We start from the raw sequence: 1,525 nt of genomic DNA, 5'->3' as shown, positions 1-1,525 counted from the left end.
TGTGTGTGTGTGTGTGTGTGTTTGTATCACTGTGAGTGCACGCTCATGTGTACTTTTTAAAACGCCGATGTTCCACTTTAGCGAAAAGAAAGCACAGGTGTTCAGTTGTATGTGTTACAATACTATCTTTCACCTTCCTTACCTTTCCTCGAAACAACAAGGCCACGATAGAAATAACAAGTGATTGCATCTTGTTCTCCCGAATGTTGATTCTCTTCTCGAACGTCCATATAAAAATAATAATGTAAAGCACAAAAAAAAGAACGAAAGAAACAAAACTCCACTCACCCAAAAGCGACCAGCCGGCGGCTCGACCTTTAGTACATGTAGCTTCTCAGCCTGACTACCACAACAAGCAAGACTTGCTCACCTTTTCATTTCACCGGCTGCCTTCAATCTTTCCGCTCACCGTTCTTTCTCCACACAGCATACTACTCTACTCGCGTGCATCGTGCAGAGCCCCCAATGTGCTACGTTACCACAGCCAACACTATCTCTACACTCTCTACAACACACGGATTATCTTCAGCCTGGGTGGCACATCTTTGCTAACTGCCGCGTGCAGTGTAATATAAGCTTCTCCGTGTTTATGCAGCGGACTAGCGAAATGCATGTTATTCTTTAGATAACATTAAAATAAGTATTATGTCATAGTGTCGAGCTGATTCACACATTCTGTGTAATCGTAGTAGTAAAGAAAATAAGGGGTTCTACCTTTAAAAGAAAAAGAAAAAGAAAGCGCAATAGACGAAAAGAATTACACAAGTAAACGTAATGCCTGCATTGAAGTTGCCTGTTCCTACTAGACAGAAGAAGTTGTTATTAAAGGCAGATATAGTAAAAGCAAGTTCAAGTACGTGCGTGAGTGTGTCTGTGTGGAATATGTGTGTATGTGTGTGTATGTGTGTGCGTGTATAGGCCTAATAGCCTATAGGTCTACCGCTGTTTATAAAGAAGAGAGAGATGGGTGATTGGAGAGAGAAAGAGAGAGAGAGAGAGAGAGAGAGAGAGAGAGAGAGAGTGAGAGAGAAAGGGGAGGGAGGGAAGAGAGATAGGGACAGACAGACAGACAGACATAGACGGTGATACAGTGTGACAGATGTAGAGAGAAAGAGAAAGATAATGAGTGAGAGAGAACGAGAGGGGGGGGAGAGAAGGGGGAGGGAAGAGAGAGAGAGAGAGAGAGAGAGAGAGAGAGAGAGAGAGAGAGAGAGAGAGGGAGGGAGAGAAACAGACAGACAGACAGACAGAGAAAGAGAGACAGATGCAGAGAGAAAGAGAAAGATAATGAGTGAGAGAGAGAGCGAGAGAAAGGAGGGAAGAAGGGGGGGAGGGAGGGAAGAGAGATAGGGACAGACAGACAGACAGACAGACAGACAGACAGACAGACATAGACAGTGAGACGAGACAGAAGCAGAGAGAAAGAGAAAGATAGTGAGTGAGAGAGAACGAGAGAGAGAGGGAGAGAGAGAGAGTGAGAAAGAGAGAGGGGGGGAGACAAACAGACATAGACAGTGAGACAGAC

General features: G+C 44.6%; 1 protein-coding gene across 1 annotated transcript in view; it reads right to left on the bottom strand.

The window, feature by feature from the left end:
- LOC106011587 overlaps positions 1-670 on the bottom strand; it is a gene marked incomplete in the record, with an annotated part of 19,424 nt that extends 18,754 nt beyond the window's left edge. Inside the window, 1 exon segment of the mRNA XM_013081723.2 lies at positions 289-670.
- Positions 671-1,525: the final 855 nt, after the last annotated feature.

This window comes from Aplysia californica, unplaced genomic scaffold, assembly GCF_000002075.1.
Source record: "Aplysia californica isolate F4 #8 unplaced genomic scaffold, AplCal3.0 scaffold00143, whole genome shotgun sequence".
Classification (NCBI taxonomy): Eukaryota; Metazoa; Mollusca; class Gastropoda; order Aplysiida; family Aplysiidae; genus Aplysia; species Aplysia californica.
The sequence above is the reverse complement of the archived record's forward strand: the minus strand, read 5'-3'. Positions and strand labels throughout refer to the sequence as shown.